This window comes from Pristiophorus japonicus, chromosome 12 (assembly GCF_044704955.1).
Source record: "Pristiophorus japonicus isolate sPriJap1 chromosome 12, sPriJap1.hap1, whole genome shotgun sequence".
NCBI classification, from domain to species: domain Eukaryota; kingdom Metazoa; phylum Chordata; class Chondrichthyes; family Pristiophoridae; genus Pristiophorus; species Pristiophorus japonicus.
In genome coordinates, this window is record NC_091988.1 from 192,559,121 (window position 1) to 192,576,945 (window position 17,825).

A 17,825-nucleotide genomic window follows, 5' to 3' on the forward strand; every position below is an offset into this window, starting at 1 on the left:
TCCCAGTCTTTAATTTGTTCCAAAATGTAAATGGTTTTTCTTTTTTCCAATTTTCTCTTTATATTTCAAACAGTAAATGTGCATATGAATGCTTCCTTCTTTCTTTCCTCTCTCCTTGTCTGGTACACACTGTATCACATATACCTCCACAGCTGATGTTGCTGCCAAACTAGTTACCTTTGCTGTAGGGGGAAAGATCACCCCTATTCTGATTTTGCTCAAATGCCACCAGCAGCTCAATCTAGAGGCACAGTTGGTTACCTAGGACACCCAACATTTTGGCGAGCCAAGTTCAAACATCCTCTAAGGATGGGATTCAAATGTAGCATCGAGCTGGGAATCCAATGCTCCATTATTTGAGCTACCAAACCACCCTTTGAATATGTCCCACCCACAAACACAGCCATTGTGCTGTACAATCACCAACCATGTAGTTTGCCCATAGATACAATCTATGTACAGTACAATAATTAACCCTGCATATCACCCATCATCATCATAGGCAGTCCCTTGGAATCAAGGAAGACTTGCTTCCACTCTAAAAGTGAGTTCTTAGGTGGCTGTACAGTCCAATACGAGAACGGCAGTCTCTGTCACAGGTGGGACAGACAGTCATGGAGGGAAAGGGAGGGTGGGACTGGTTTGCCGCACGCTCTTTCCGCAGCCTGTGCTTGATTTCTGCACGCTCTCGGTGATGAGACTCGAGGAGCTCAGCATATCACCCACAGAAACAGTCGCTGTACAGTACACTGTATCTCGCACGTGAACATATCCTCTGCATTAATCTGTCACTCAACTGTAAACACAACCTCTGTGTTAACTTTGCATTTCACCCACAGGCACAGCCCATGTGGCGACCCTTTATCCCAACCACAAATGCAGCCTCTGTATCAATCGTACATCTCAGACAACCACAGCCTATGCGGTGCAGGCTCAAAGGGCCGAATGGCCTGCTCCTGCACCTAATTTCTATGTTTAACTCTCTATCAACAACAACAACAACTTGTGTTTATAAAGCGCCTTTAACGTAGTGAAACATCCCATGGCGTTTCACAGGAGCATTATGAGATTGTAAAAATTTGACACCGAGCTGCATAATTAGAGATTAGCGCAGGTGACCAAATGCTTATTCATAGAGGTAGGTTTTAAGGAGCGTCTTGAAGGAGGAAAGAGAGGTAGAGAGGCAGAGAGATTTAGGCAGGAAGTTACAGAGCTTGGGGCCCAAGCAGCTGAAGGCACGGCCACCAATGGTTGAGCGATTATAATCAGGGATGCTCAAAGGATAGAATTAGAGGAGCGCAGACATCTCGGAGGGTTGTGGGGTTGGAGGAGATTACAGAGATAGGGAGGGGCGAGGCCATGGAGGGATTTAAAAAGAAGGATGAGAATTTTGAAATTGAGACACTGCTTATCAGGAAACCAATGTAGGTCAGCGAGCACAGGGGTGATGGGTGAGCAGGACTTCGTGCGATAACAGACACAACCAATGTATTAACTCTCCCTCGCACCTACCGATACATGCTATGTATTAAACCTTTACCTCATTCACCCTATACCATCTCTGTACCAACCTTGCATCTCACATATGAATACATCATTCTTAAGCTTTTGTTAGTTTCAAGATCATGCTTTAATCTTTCTTACTCTGAAACATACTTCATGACTGATACCAAAATATTTCTGACATTCTGACCATGTAACAGTATGAGAACTACAATCATGGGGATAAAGTTGGCTGCATTTTATTATTTTTTGGGGATAACCTCTGTTTCTGCCTTGTATAAAATAGAGAGACCTTGCTTTTATATAGCACCTATCACATCCTCATGTCACCCAAAGAGCTTCACAGTCAATGGATTCCTTTTGAAGTGCAATCACTGATGTGATCTATGCACAGCAAGGTCACACAAATAGCAAATGAGATGAATAACCAGTTCATCTACTTTTAGTTTTGTTGGTTCAGTGAGAAATCCTGACCAAGATAGCAAGCGAACTGCCTGCTGCTCTTTAAATAGTGCTATGGTTGGGGTGTGGGGGTGGGGGTGGGGGTGGGGGGTTTGGTTTTATCCACCGGGGCTGCAGACACCCCTTCAACTTTAATGCCTCATCCATAGCATCTCTGACAGTGCAGCGCTCAATTGATGTTTGCAGATGCGTCATGGAGTTTAAAACCATAACCTTCTGACTTGGGCCAGTACACTGCTAATGAGCTAAAGAGACAATGAATAACTTCATCAGATCTTCTGGACGTCCACCTGGTAAATTACTCATCAATCCTGACCGTTATCAAAAATATGATTATGTGGCACCTAAAGAGGAAAAATAATATTTTGGTAGAGAATCATAGAATGTTTACAGTGCTGAAGCAGGCCATTCGGCCCGTTGAGCCCGTGCCGGCTCTCTGCAAGAGCACCTCAGCTAGTCCCACTCCCCCACCTTTTCCCCATAGCCCTGCAATTTTATTTCCTTCCAGTACTTATCCAATTCTCTTTTGAAAGCCACGATTGAGTCTGCCTCCACCATCCTTTCAGGCAGTGCATTCCAGATCCTAACCACTCGCTGCGTCAAAAAGGTTTTTCCTCATGTTGCCTTTGGTTCTTCTGCCAATCACCTTCAATCTGTGCCCTCTGGTTCTCGACCCTTCCACCAATGGGAACAGTTTCTCTCTATCGACACTGTCTGGACCCTTCATGATTTTTGAATACCTTTGTCAAATCTCCCCTCAACCTTCTCTGCTCTAAGGAGAACAACCCCAGCTTCTCCAGTCTATCCACATTGCTGAAGTCCCTCAACCCTGGAACCATTCTTGCACATCTTTTCTGCTTCATTTATTATTTGCTCACAGGCAATGTTCCCTTTGAGCGTGCGCGCGTGCGAGGCCGCGCAGTAATCAGCAAGGTCCCGTGCTGGCCGCTCACAAACTTGTCCATCGGAAATGCCGCGCATGCGCAGACATTTAAAGGGACCACGCATCGAAATAAACAGGTCATGCCGAACAAAGCGCAGCTTGGAGGGAACGGCGCTCACAGGTACTAATACCGTGACAGGCCTAGGGGCTGCGCTTCTCCCTCCTCTCCATTTTCCTTTTAGGGATGACATTTGACTTACAACTTTGTTAAACTGTCACAGCCTGGCTCACAAACAGAGCTGTTTTAATACTATTTCACTGAATAAATATCAGATCAGAATGTTCTGCTAAACTAATGATTGTGAGAGTTTTTATTAACAGTAAAAAGTGCTCTGATGCAATCAGCAGCAACACAGCATCTCCGCTCTGCGTATCTGGTAGCAGCTATTAGTTTATGACAGTGCATGCAATAAAATAAAAGAGACACTAAAATCTAAAGGTTAGACATAAAGAGTAGAAATATCCCAAACCAGCTGCACATCTGCTACCTGAGGATCTATAACAAGCGGCTAATGTGACAGCAAGGGGGTTTCAGGTAACATATCAAACTGTCTGGGGCAGAAGAGAACCCATTTCAATTATAATTTCCCCTGAATGTTAGACCAGTAAAACATTCTTGTTTGAAAATTGCACACACCCACAAAAAAGCTACTTTTGCAGCAGAAGTTCCGCAGTGGTGTTTTTTTTCCGAAGATGGCACTGTCTTTAGAAAACATTGTAGCATTCGAAATGTAACCGCAAGCCTCTCAGGTTTCTCTTCCTGTAGCGACACATCAGAGTGGTTCTGGTAATGAACTGCAGCGAGGGGCAGCCCTGATTAGCCTATTTAAATACGATAGTTGTGGATTCCATGGTGGAGTCTGCATACCTGGACCAACATGTTGTGCGTGGGCTGGCTGGTTTCATTCTCATGACTCCTTACACGGCGAGTTCCCAATCTTAGCTGCATTGTCTGGGGATAGAGGGAGAAAAAAAGATTTGGATGTATATCGCGCCTTTCACGACCACCGGACGTCTCAAAGCGCTTTATAGCCAATGAAGTACTTTTGGAGTGTCGTCACTGTTGCAATGTGGAAAATGCGGCAGCCAACTTGCGCACAGCAAGCTCACACAAACAGCAATGTGATAATGACCAGATAATCTGTTTTTTTGTTATGTTGATTGAGGAATAAATATTGGCCAGGACACCGGGAATAACTCCGCTGCAATTCTTCAAAATAGTGACGTGGGATCTTTTACATCTACTTGAGAGAGCAGACAGGGCCTTGGTTTAATGTTTCATCTGAAAGACAGCACCTCTGACAGTGCAGTGCTCCCACAGCACTGTGCTGGAGTGTCACCTAGATTTATACACTCAAGTCTCTGGCATGAGGCTTGAACCCACAACCTTCTGATTCAAAGATGAGTATGCTACCCACTGAGCCACAGCTGACTGAAAGGTCTGGAGTAAATGGCAGTTGTTTCCCTATGGAAGAGGAAGAAAAAAAAAAACAATACGTGAGTGACCCTCCCTCAAACACTGCTCTTATACATATCATGGTGCATCTTATCTGATTCAGGTCACCTGCCCTCCTTAGTTACGTTACCAGGAGGTATTTGGAAAAACAAAATCTGGAAAATAAATAATTACATGTAGACACAGGTCCAATATTTTCTTCTCCCATTTTATTTCCTCTCCTCCTCTCCTCTCCTGAACATGTCGAGTCTACTTGCTGGGGTACAGTTCCACAGGCATTAGGTGCCCTCCTGTAATTCACCCGGGAGGCTATGCTTCATTGGGCAGTTTGACAGTGAGTGTTGGTGAGCTATTTTACCAGAGAGGGTAGTAGAAGGGAGAAACATCACGGCAAATCCAGACCCTGTCTTCATAGCAATCGTGAATCCTGTCGATTGTCCTTCCTCTAACTCAGAGGTACTGAAGCCAATTGTAATCTTCTAACCATCACCCAGCTAACCCACCACACGCCAGGGAGTGAACCTGCAACTTTCCTGTTCCGTATAGCTCAGCTATTCACTGGATAAATTTGCAAAGCCATCCAATTGCATCTCCCCACTTTTAGACACCTCCCCGACAACCTGGCACTGTCAACCTCTAACTAGGCAATATAGCTTTTGCCTACACATAATCTCGCCCACTCTTTTGAAAGGATTCTAGGCAAATCACTGGATGTATTAACTTATTTTACTGTTACTTCTCAGAGCTGCTGCATCCTTTAATTGCATGTTTTTTTTTGGGGGGGGGTGCGATTCCTGTGATTCAGCTTCTAAGTCAATGCTGCTCTTCAACTGATAGAAAGAAGAAGAAAGAAGACTTGCATTTATATAACGCCTTCCATGACCACCGGATGTCTCAAAGCGCTTTACAGCCAATGAAGTACTTTTGGAGTGTAGTCACTGTCGTATCGTCATAACTGACCCAGAGAGCCTCACCTATATATTGTTCCACCTTCTCTATCTGCGGGGAAAGCACTTATACCCAACTTGGAACCTACCCTGCTGTTATGGACAAGTCCAATAACACCTATGGGAAACAGAGTTTGCAGGTTGCAGGTAATGGAATCAATTATTAAGGATGTCATAGCAGCGCATTTGGAAAGAGGTGACATGATAGGGCCAAGTCAGCATGGATTTGTGAAAGGGAAATCTGCTTGACAAATCTTCTGGAATTTTTTGAGGATGTTTCCAGTAGAGTGGACAAGGGAGAAGAAGTTGATGTGGTGTATTTGGACTTTCAGAAGGCTTTCGACAAGGTCCCACACAAGAGATTAATGTGCAAAGTTAAAGCACATGGGATTGGGGGTAGTGTGCTGACATGGATTGAGAACTGATTGTCAGACAGGAAGCAAAGAGTAGGAGTAAATGGGTACTTTTCAGAATGGCAGGCAGTGACTAGTGGGCTACCGTAAGGTTCTATGCTGGGGCCCCAGCTGTTTACACTGTACATTAATGATTAGACGAGGGGATTAAATGTAGTATCTCCAAATTTGCGGATGACACTAAGTTGGGTGGCAGTGTGAGCTGCGAGGAGGATGCTATGAGGCTGCAGAGTGACTTGGATAGGTTAGGTGAATGGGCAAATGCATGGCAGATGAAGTATAATGTGGATAAATGTGAGGTTATCCACTTTGGGGGCAAAAACAGAGAGACAGACTATTATCTGAATGGTGACAGATTAGGAAAAGGGGAGGTGCAACGAGACCTGGGTGTCATGATACATCAGTCATTGAAGGTTGGCATGCAGGTACAGCAGGCGGTTAAGAAAGCAAATGGCATGTTGGCCTTCATAGCGAGGGGATTTGAGTACAGGGGCAGGGAGGTGTTACTACAGTTGTACAGGGCCTTGGTGAGGCCACACCTGGAGTATTGTGTACAGTTTTGTTCTCCTAACTTGAGGAAGGACATTCTTGCTATTGAGGGAGTGCAGCGAAGGTTCACCAGACTGATTCCCGGAATGGCGGGACTGACATATCAAGAAAGACTGGATCAACTGGGCTTGTATTCACTGGAGTTCAGAAGAATGAGAGGGGATCTCATAGAAACTTTTACAATTCTGATGGGTTTAGACAGGTTAGATGCAGGAAGAATGTTCCCAATGTTGGGGAAGTCCAGAACCAGGGATCACAGTCTAAGGATAAGGGATAAGCCATTTAGGACCGAGATGAGGAGAAACTTCTTCACCCAGAGATTGGTGAACCTGTGGAATTCTCTACCACAGAAAGTTGTTGAGGCCAATTCACTAAATATATTCAAAAAGGAGTTAGATGTAGTCCTTACTGCTAGGGGGATCAAGGGGTATGGCGAGAAAGCAGGAATGGGGTACTGAAGTTGCATGTTCAGCCATGAACTCATTGAATGGCGGTGCAGGCTCGAAGGGCTGAATGGCCTACTCCTGCACCTATTTTCTCTGTTTCTATGTTTCTATGTTTCTATGTCCTACTATTCCATGTTACAGTTTCTCTCACCGCTGATTGTAAGCATTTTCCAAGCAACATTTGGGGACTAGATTAAGGGCTGAAAAATGCTGGATAATTAAAAGTATCTGCTGGAAGTGAAGGACTGTGTACCTTTAAACAGTTAAAAAAGCACTTATTTATTGTGTGAAAATTGCAAATAAGTAGAATGTCGTAAAGATTGTATCTTGTAGCATCGTTTGGTTTAGGTGTAATTTGGCTCTGAAGCTGAGCATTAAAAACCTGCAGACACAGCAGGGAAGATGTGCCAAATGGAAAGGAAAGCAAAGTGATAACCATTTAAAACTCACCAATGAAACAATTAAGATCTAATCATCTTTGAACAGAAAGTGCAGCTATTTGAAGAGAAATTATCCCTCTTTAGTGAAGCTTGAAAATACTCTTTATTAATCCCCAAACATCAGTCCATCTGTCTGTCTCTGTGAACATCCATAAGGGATGGATAACAACTATGGTGCTTCAGCTATAAGGATACAGTTTGGTGAACTGATAGATGACTGGAAGTTAAGGCTTCTGCTGTTTGATTTTTTTTTCAAGGGCATCAAGGCTATTTATGCTTCGGGAATTCATAAAAAGGCCTCTCGTGATACTTAAAAAAAAATCAGATCTCATCGTGTACCAGCAATCCAATTTTGGAAAGATTGCAGCTTAATTTTGTTGCATTCATATTGTAGTAAAGCAACAAGAGCGTTATCAGATAAAATTTGGCTTGGAGCCACATGAGGATATATTAGGAGAGGTGAACAGAAGCTTGGTCAAAGGTCTTAAGGAGGGTCTTAAAGTAGGAGCGAGGTGGAGAGCGAGATGATTAGGGAGGGAATTCCAGAGCTTGGGGCTGAGACAGCTGAAGACATGGTCGACAATAGTGGGGGCGACGGAAATTTTTAATTGATGAGAGATTGTGTAACACACTGATTTAGAGCATTGCCTTTTCATTCCTGGGGGTGAAAGAGGGTGCATGGTTTGCTCTGTCTGATAACTGGAGAGTATGTTGTTTTCAAACATTTCTTTTGTTTTATCTCTGAGTCTTGGGTTTTAATTCAATAGAAAACAAAGGAACAAAGGTCTGCCTTCTCTGATGGGGCACTAAATGAGGAAGTACAATATCTGTGGGACCTGTATTCACAACCGGCCAAGACATTAGTGAAATATGTCACTTCTTTGTAAATGGAAAATGAGCGGTTGAGTGTATTAGATACACAGGCCACGATCATATCTCGGAAGCAGGGTGGTGGGGTGGGGGAGGGTGGGGGGGCTGCAATTTTCAGTCAGGAAACACAGATGAACCTCTGGATCCAGCAGTCTTTGCCTCCCCTTAGCCGTCGGGTTTCCTGAAGCCTGGAAAACGCAGCTGGCCAGGGTTAAATTTAAAATGGTGATTAAATGCAGCCTGATTATAATATTTAACTGGACAACCCCTCCCCTGAGAGAGATTGATTGCCCTCCCACCCCCTCAATCCCGTCCCACCTGACGTTGAGATTCATATTTTTAACATTTTAACATCGTGCCCGACCCAAACCCACCCTGTTATTGGGGATTAAAATCCCCCCTCCCTCCAGTTCTTTAGCCTCTAACGCCTAGGGTTTCATTCTGTCCAGATTGTAGGAATCCCCTGGGGATTGTTCCCAATCAGATAATATGTTAGCGGTTTAATTCTGCAACTTGGGTTCAAATCACACCCAGAGTACAGAAGAGTCTACTTTCTCTGACAGATACTGATAACACTGAACTGTTGATTCTGGAAGTTTTTCAGCCGAACCCACTTCTTTAAATAACCTGCTGAAAAGCTGCCCTGTGTAGACAAGTCGAGAAAATTCAAGGTCGAATGAATGTTTTATCAGTTTGAACGTTTTCCTGAAGCTTTTTTTGACATGCCTTAATTTTACTTGGAGACCACCATACTTATCTTGGCACATACACAGGAGCCAGGACGATGATACGTTCATATACTAAAAACATAATTGTGTTCCTCTATGTTTATAAATCAGTATAGTTGTCTCGTAGCATTTTTTTTGTAGAAGCCATATTCTCCCTTTTATTAAGTGAAGTGAGTTGGACAGTCTGAGCCTAGTCCCTACCAGGCATGAGGTAATAGCACAAAACTGTCTGATAAATCAAGACTAAACCAAACAATCTCAATCAGAGTCCGAGGTTTTCCTGCCAGCGTTAAACATGCAATGGTCAGCGATGTTAGGAGTGCAGCAGCACGCTCACTTATCGCCCACTTCCGACCTTAGAACTACTATAAGAATTTATACTTGGAGCAGTATTGCACTGAATTCATGTGGAACCGCAATTAAATCAACAATTGGGTATTTAAGAGTGAAGTGCCCATATTGCAGCAGCAGGCGATTGTCGATTTGATGTGTTCATCTCTCTCAGAAGGAACAGGTGTTGCTGGAGAGGCTGCAGTGAGAAAACCAGAGTTTTTATTTATATGTGTTGAGTCTCGTCCAGGCGAGCAAGCGGGATATCTGCAGCGTCAACCCCCAGTTTACTGTCTATAGATGCATCAAGGGTATTATGGGTGCTTTATTCAGTAGGGCCAATGACTACATGACTTTTGCCACTGACCGACAGAAGCAATGGGAGGCAACAGAATAATTCTACAGAACTCCTGGATTCCCTGGAGCACAGATGGGTCAGGTGGATATGGTTCCAGCTCTTTCACAGCTACAGTGGCACAGCAACTGAAGACTCCACTCATTCATGTGACATTGTTCTGTCTATGCTTTATTTTGAACGGGTTAACGACTATTAAAATAGCGGATGACAATATTATACGATGAGTTAATCATTCATCCACTAATATCAGCAATAGTCATTTCTAGGCTATTGAAATTCAAATGGATAGTGTCTTTTTGGCCAATTCTTTGAGATCAATGTTGATAGCTGCTGTCCATCTGGAACAGTATTGTTGTAGCTAAGCTAAAAACAGTGAAGGTTTTTGAGTCTGATGCAATATTTTGAGGAAATAAAGATTTCAACAACTCTGGACATTTTTGATGCTTTTCAAGTTGAACAGGTTTCCCCAACCCAAACTAATTCACCTCACCCTGATTGGGTGTTCCCTAATCATAGAATACATCTGCAGGTACTTTACTTGAGCCTGAATAGGATCTGCTTTTTGTCTATACATACATGGTTTGCACTCAAATCTGTGAGGGACTGTATTAAAGAATTCGATGATGTGCTTTACAATGGGCAAAATCTTGTTGGAGTGGGACATATCGTGGCATTAGTTAGACTTTTTCTTGCACCCTTCAGCTGGAATATAATTTGCACTGTAACATTGCTGGAACTGTGGGCTGACAAAATAGCAATCTTGACAGGGAACTGCCAAAACAGAGAAGCAGTCGTTTCAGTCGGACAATCGTACATAGAAGTGAGGGCTATGGGGCCTCTGGGGCCTTAGTGACTGATGCTACCAGCAATCTATCCCCTTCACCAATGAGATTTAGGGCCCAATCTTGGTGGCCTTACCGCCCACTGCTGGATGACGTTGAGTTTTCTGGGTGGTCTCCCCTCGGTGCCAGTTTCATGGAGGCCTCCTGCCAGCGGGAGGGGAGGACCGCTGGGAACCACCCACTGACGGCCGCTGGTGAGCAAGTCGCTGGTGAGCAAGTCCCGCCCGCCGAGCTGCCATATTGGTGTGGGCGGGAGCCGGCGGGGCAGCAGGGGAAAGGACCGCTGTGTGGAGGCAGGTCTAACCCCGACGGTAAGTATGAAGATCTGCAAAAAAAAGGTGAGTAAACTTCTTTTATTTCTTTCTTTTTCAGCAATTCTGGTGGATGGCGTCCCCTGAAGGTGTTCGTATTTTTTTTTATTTGTGTAAATTTTTATTTTTATGTGTTCCCCCCCACACCTCCCTGGGCCCGACTCAATCCTCGGCGGCACTTTGGCGAGGATCGCATTTGCCGCCGAGATTGGGAGCTCCCGCCCGCTGCCGTTCAGATTTAGGGCGTAAGTCGGGATTTTGTCGCCGGGCGGAACTGGCAGATCTTTTAAAGGAATCTTCCTGCCAAAGTACCGCCCAGTCTCTCGGCAGTCCTTTGGGCGGCACTTGGGCGGGCCTTGGCTTTCACCAAGTTCGGGCCCTTAAAGATTGAGAATTGAACAGACGAATGACGGAGAAGGAAATCGGGTGAATTAGTCAAATCAGGTACAGAAAGAGAAATAGAGAGGTAAAGAAAGGTTGGATTAAGAAAAAAGTAGATTGAAGGAAAAGTAAGAAAAAAATGTAAAATTTAAAATGTCGCATTTTAAAAATCTCTAAGAAGAATTGACTACATGCAGGAATGAGACTTGTCAGTTTAAATTGTTCCCTTTCTGTGCTGGAGAGATGCACTGACATTGCATTCACAATTATACTGTTACAGGGTACTTGTGCTGTTAATTATGAGCACTAACTTGCTGCGGCGAGTTAAATGGGCAATTAATATGCAAATCCAGTATGTTCTCAAAAATAACGGACAGGTTGAGGACGAGATGCCATTTGTGCAAAGCAAACAGCAGAGTGGCGTAAATCGACCAGCAAGCTCTGAAGATTCGCAACTCACGGCATACCCCTTCATCGCCTGAACCTGATGGCCAGTTTGTACATTAATAACGGCTTGCATCGTTATTTTGCCAACAGGATTTGGCCCAATGTGCTTGCTGCTGTACCAACTCTTTTTCTTTTTGGATAACGCTTCATTTTACCACCGCAGCAAAGTGTATTTTTGAGCCATCTGATGGCAGTGTTCCAGACACAGAAGCACAATTACAGATGTTTTAAACAAACCAGCCAAGGCTTGACAATACTTTGTGTTTAACATTGCCTCAGGCGAAGTATCCAAGTAGCCAACTTCAGAACATTAAAAGATTTTAAGAGTTATTGAGGCCGACCACTGCAAAGGCATTTGCTTTACAGTGTAGGAATTGTTTTTAAAAGAAAGGCAAGCAGCAATATGTTAAACCACAAAGAAGTTGCCTTCCAAAATGCAAGAGTTTTGGAAGTATGGTGAAGCAGGAGCCCAGGTTCAGATTCAGAACTCTGATTTTCAGGTCTCAAGTTCTCAACTTGATGCCAATATTTGGACGTTGCACAGCTGCCATGATTCTTCTCAAACGGTCCAACGGTTTTAGACACACAAAGGCTGTGTAACCACCTAAAGCAGAAATGATTATTAATGGTCAGCAAATGTAAAACTCGGAACTGAGACAAACTTTATGAATTAGGATACAAATAAATAAATCCGTAATTGCCCAGGTTAAACTCATTTGGCTTTGAATTGAACAGTGGCAGACGTGCTGGAGAGGATTGATATACTTTATCATATGGTCACTTCAGTCTGCCCAAATCTCTTAATTAGAAACGGAGAGCCATCTGCCCCATTCTTTGAATAGAATCTCTGCACATCTTATGCAAACCACATGTAAGACCACGGGGGAAAGATTTGGGATGCTTTCTCCTCTCAATAGTGCCTTAACGGGGCACAAATGACTTTCTGCCCGTGTGACTCCGCTACCGACTCTCGTGAAACTCCGTGGGAGTTTAGTGGTGGCGCTAACCAGTAGCGCCCCGCTCCTATCGGTAGCGCCCCGGGGCTGCTGCACCAGCGAATAACAACATCCGCCAGCGTGCGCAGCGACCTGTTTTCACCCGGAGAGAAAATCCGGTAGCCACCCGTGAAACTGTAGGGCACTCGCAGGGCAAGAACTGAAGGGGAGGCCCGGCAGTTAAAAAAAATAATGACCGGCTTACCGGTCATGGCCTTCTTGATCACAGATCGTGGCACTCTGCTTGTGAGCCAGGCTGCTGTCACAGCACCCCGCTCCCTGGTGGTCCAGCGATGGCCCCGTGTCCTGCCCGCAGAGTCGGCGGCTTGGCCCCTCCCCTTTAATGGAAGGGAAGGTCCCTGTCTACCCGCCAGCACTACGCGTCCCATCGTGTAGCGCTGGAAATTTTGCGCCCCGGACCAGTCCCCACCAGGAACTGCAGCGCCAAATTTTGTGCTGGCTTTCTTCTCGGGGGCGGTTAAGCCCAATATAGCTCATGGGGTGGGACTTCCACGCCTGGCGCAGAAACTCCCGTCTCGCGGATTGGGGGCGGTACCAAATCTTCGGTCGCATGCGTATTCAGTCTGTGGCCAGTTCAGGCCATATTGGGGGGATGTGGAGGTTATGAACAGGCCACGTGTATGATCAGTTCGTGAAATGGATATAAGCAGCTTCAGATGTAGTTTATGAGTAGCTCATGATGCTCTGTATAAATCTTAATTGAGAGCATAAAAAAACATAGAACAAGAAAAGATCATTTGACCGACTGAGCCCATTCCTTCACAGGCCAAGAATAGTTTTCTGATAGGGAATTGTGGACGATCATATTATCAGGTGCAGAGCCCTGATGCCGGCAATAAATATGCCAAAGGTGCCTCAATGTGGTCAGCCAGAATGACTTGTGCTGAGACCCTAGGCATAAACTGCCGACACTGTGTGGGAGCCACATTTACACCCACATGATGTTAGCATTGAATCAAAAGGTTGTGGGTTTGAACCTGGCTCAAGGACTTAAGCATCTAACAATTAATTGTCATAAAATTATGTGCAGTATTTGCCTAAATTTTCAATACAAGATTCCAGTCAGTGAGGCTGTGAGAGTAAGGTCAGAAAATTATCACTTTAAGTCCATCCTATTTCCAGTACTAGGCACACAGTCTTGTGGATATTCAAGATGATGGATGAAAGGATTTTGATTAGTTTGTGTTTGTTGTTAATGCCTATTTTTGATTCATAATTTTTGGAACTTCACGACTGGTGACTTTTGTAATGTATGCACCTGTGAGCACAATCACAGGTTTGTGGAGCTGTTGCATTGTGAGTGGCTTAGCCAGTCACGTGATATTCACAAGACTCAATAAAACCCCAGCCAATTAGGTCTAGATCATCCACGTTGAGGTATGCAGTTGTGAGCCTAGTGGATGAACTAGTAATGTGTAGTGTGATTGTTAAACCTTTGTTAACAAACCAACTAGTTCTTAATAGCAATGTGTTGCTAAGAATGCTTAAGCAAAGAAATCACGAAGCAAATACATTACAACTTTCATTCCTGTTTGTTACTTCCTGATTGGTTCATTCCATATATGTTCAATTATAATTTGTTGTTCTATTGTTCATGTTACACTTGAGTCAACCAGGTGCAAGTCTGACATAGAAATGAGCATGAAGGCGATGTGCCATCTAATTGTGTGGGACAAAATGCACATTATACTTACAGCCTAGGCTTTCAACTTCACCCCTTTGAGTGGATGAGGTGTGTAATGTATTTGCTTCAAGGGTTCTCTGCTTAAGAATTCATAGCAACATATTACTATTAAGAACAAATTGGTTTATTAGCAAAGGTTTAACCATCACACTACACATTACCGGTTCATCCACCAGGCTCACAACCACCTGCCTCATCGTGGATCCCCCGAACCCAACAGGTTGGGGTTTTATTGAGTCGTGTGAACATCACGTGACTGGCTAAGCCACTCACAACTCAACAGCTCGACAAACCTGTGAGCATACTCACAGGTGCATACGTTACAAGGGGGACCTTCATCTACACAGAGATGCCATGCTGCCTTTCCAGCCTTGGGTAATTATCACATTGAAGGCCGGCTCTCTGAATCCAGTGGAGGCATCTGGCAAAAAGAGGACAGCCCTGACTTGCTTTTTGGGTTTTTGCTGGAGCCCCTATCCAACACCATTGGCCCTGGGTAAGGCAATACTTCATGAGTGCTTCCACATTCCCGGGTAACCAAAGGATTTCTCCTTCCCCTTCCATCTGCTGTTAAATTATGCATGCCTGGGCTGAAGAGGCTACCTTTGCACCCAGCATTTAAACTGATGCCATCTTTCCCGTGTTTGCATTCTATTATTATACACCCCACCACTCTACTCCAAGCTACGTCATGGCAGGTGAGCCCTCGGAAGGCAGAGAAAACTCTTCAAGGGCACCCACAACGCTTCCTTGAAAAAAACATAACATCCCCACCGACTCTTGGGAATCCCTGGCCCAAGACCGCTCAAAGTGGAGGAGAAGCCTCGGAGGAGGCGCCAAACACCTCGAGTCTCTTCGTCAGGAGCACGCGGAAGCAAATCACAAACAACGACAAACCAAGCTCCCCACCCACATGTCCCTTCAACCACCATCTGTCCCACCTGTGACAGAGACTGTAGGTCCGTCCCGCATTGGACTCATCAGTCACCTGAGAATTCATTTTAGTTTGGAAACAAGTCATCCTCGACTCCGAGGGTTTGCCTAAGAGGAAGAAGCAGAGACACAATGGATGTATTGTGCCCCAGTGGAACTGGCATTTGGAAAAGTGGGGAAACATAGAAACATAAAAACATAGAAAATAGGTGCAGGAGTAGGCCATTTGGCCCTTCGAGCCTGCACCACCATTCAATAAGATCATGGCTGATCACTCCCTCAGTACCCCTTTCCTGCTTTCTCTCCATACCCCTTGATACCCTTAGCCGTAAGGGCCATATCTAACTCCCTCTTGAATATATCCAATGAACTGGCATCAACAACTCTCTGCGGCAGGGAATTCCACAGGTTACCAACTCTCTGAGTGAAGAAGTTTCTCCTCATCTCAGTCCTAAATAGCCTACCCTTTATCCTAAGACTGTGTCCCCTGGTTCTGGACTTCCCCAACATCGGGAACATTCTACCTGCATCTAACCTGTCCCGTCCCGTCAGAACCTTATATGTTTCTATGAGATCCCCTCTCATCCTTCTAAACTCCAATGTATAAAGGCCCAGTTGATCCATTCTCTCCTCATATGTCAGTCCTGCCATCCCGGGAACCAGTCTGGTGAACCTTCGCTGCACACCCTCAATAGCAAGAATGTCCTTCCTCAGATTAGGAGACCAAAACTGAACACAATATTCCAGGTGAGGCCTCACCAAGGCCCTGTACAACTGCAGTAAGACCTCCCTGCTCCTCTACTCAAATCCCCTAGCTATGAAGGCCAACATACCACTTGCCTTCTTCACTGCCTGCTGTACCTGTATGCCAACTTTCAAAGACTGATGAACCATGACACCCAGGTCTCGTTGCACCTCCCCTTTTCCTAATCTGCCGCCATTCAGATAATATTCTGTCTTCGCGTTTTTGCCCCCAAAGTGGATAACCTCACATTTATCCACATTATACTGCATCTGCCATGCATTTGCCCACTCACCAAACCTGTCCAAGTCACCCTGCAGCCTCCTAGCATCCCCCTCACAGCTCACGCCGCCACCCAGTTTAGTGTCATCTGCAAACTTGGAGATATTACACTCAATTCCTTCATCTAAATCATTGATGTATATTGTAAAGAGCTGTGGTCCCAGCACTGAGCTCTGCGACACTCCACTAGTCACTATCTGCCATTCTGAAAAGGACCCGTTTATCCCGACTCTCTGCTTCCTGTCTGCCAACCAGTTCTCTATCCATGTCAGTATATTACTCCCACTACCATGTGCTTTGATTTTGCACACCAATCTCTTGTGTGGGACCTTGTCAAAAGCCTTTTGAAAGTCCAAATACACCACAGCCACTGGTTCTCCCTTGTCCACTCTAAGGGGTAGGCCATTTAGGACTGAGATGAGGAGAAACTTCTTCACTCAGAGAGAGGTGGGATTGGAGGAGTGACAGAGCCGAGGCCGCTGTTTTTATGGAGGTAGATGTTCTCCAGTCTTTACACAGAGCTTAAATGAAATAATCTGTCTAGAATTACATTACCCATTTCTCAAAAATGGAACAGAGGCAAAAAATGGTTTATGGTGAAATCAGAATCCATGTTCTGCACATGAATACAGTCATCAATTGGAAATGCTAACTCCGATAGTCTCTCCACAGATGCTGCCTGAACTGCTGAGTATTGTATAAGATAAGAACAGAAGAACATAAGAAATAGGAGCAGGAGTAGGCCATTTGGCCCCTGCGAGCCTGCTCCACCATGTAATAAGATCATGGACTCAGCTCCACTTCCCTGCATGCTCCCCATAACCCTTCCCTCCCTTATCGCTGAAGAATCAGTCTCTCTCCACCTTAAATATATTCAATGACCCAGCCTCCACAGCTCTCTGGGGCAGAGCATTCCATAAATTTACAACCCTCTGAGAGAAAAAATTCCTCCTCATCTCAGTTGGAAATGGGTGGCCCCTTATTCTGACACTATGTCCTCTGGTTTTAGTTTCCCCCATGAGTGCAAATATCCTCTCTGCTTCCACCTTGTCGAGCCCCCTCATTATCTTACATGTTTTGATAAGATCACCTCTCATTCTTCTAAACGCCAGTGAGTATAGGCACAACCTACTCAACCTATCTTCATAAGTCAATCCCCTCATCTCCAGAATCAACCTAGTGAACCTTCTCTGAGCAACCTTACCAGCATTTTTTGTTTCTATTTCAGATTTCCAGCATCTGCAGTATTTTGCTTTTAAAATGAACATATGCATCATCGAAGCGGGAGAGGGGTGAGGCAGAACATTAAAGCACCAGTGAATCGTGCCACGGTGGAAGCGGAGACAGGGCTGAGTTGCACTGTTGCTGAGTTCCCAACACCAGTGGCAAAGCTGTACGGAGGCACCAAGCAGCGATGATTACATTACATGAAGTATTGCATGCAGTTCTGGTCACCACATTACAGGAAGGATGTGATTGCACTAGAGAGGGTACAGAGGAGATTTACGAGGACGTTGCCAGGACTGGAGAATTTTAGCGACGAGGAATATTGGATAGGCTGGGGTTGTTTTCTTTAGAACAGAGGAGGCTGAGGGGAGAATTAATTGAGGTGTATAAAATTATGAGGGGCCTAGATGGAGTGACTAGAAAGGACCTAGTTCCCTTAGCAGAGGGGTCAATAACCAGGGCGCATAGATTTAAAGTAATTGATAGGAAGTTCGACTAGGCTTATATTCACTGGA